The sequence below is a fragment of the Penaeus monodon genome, chromosome 20, assembly GCF_015228065.2.
Source record: "Penaeus monodon isolate SGIC_2016 chromosome 20, NSTDA_Pmon_1, whole genome shotgun sequence".
NCBI lineage: Eukaryota > Metazoa > Arthropoda > Malacostraca > Decapoda > Penaeidae > Penaeus > Penaeus monodon.
In genome coordinates this window covers 17,513,505-17,513,709 of record NC_051405.1, presented here as the reverse complement: position 1 = coordinate 17,513,709, position 205 = coordinate 17,513,505, and positions in this window count along the sequence as shown.

Below are 205 nucleotides of genomic sequence, written 5' to 3'. Positions count from 1 at the left end.
GGAAGATAAATTCGCAGATAGATAAACACTGAAAGGAATACACATCGATTTCGAGTGTCCGATTCCATGCGATCTGTCGCTTGCACATTCCTTTGTTTGATTCAGCTCTTCACATTGCCGAAGCCATTCAAAGGGGTTCGCATTTGACAACTGAGTCATCGGGCAGTGACGCAAGAGATGTGTTGGCATTGTCCATGTGGACAGT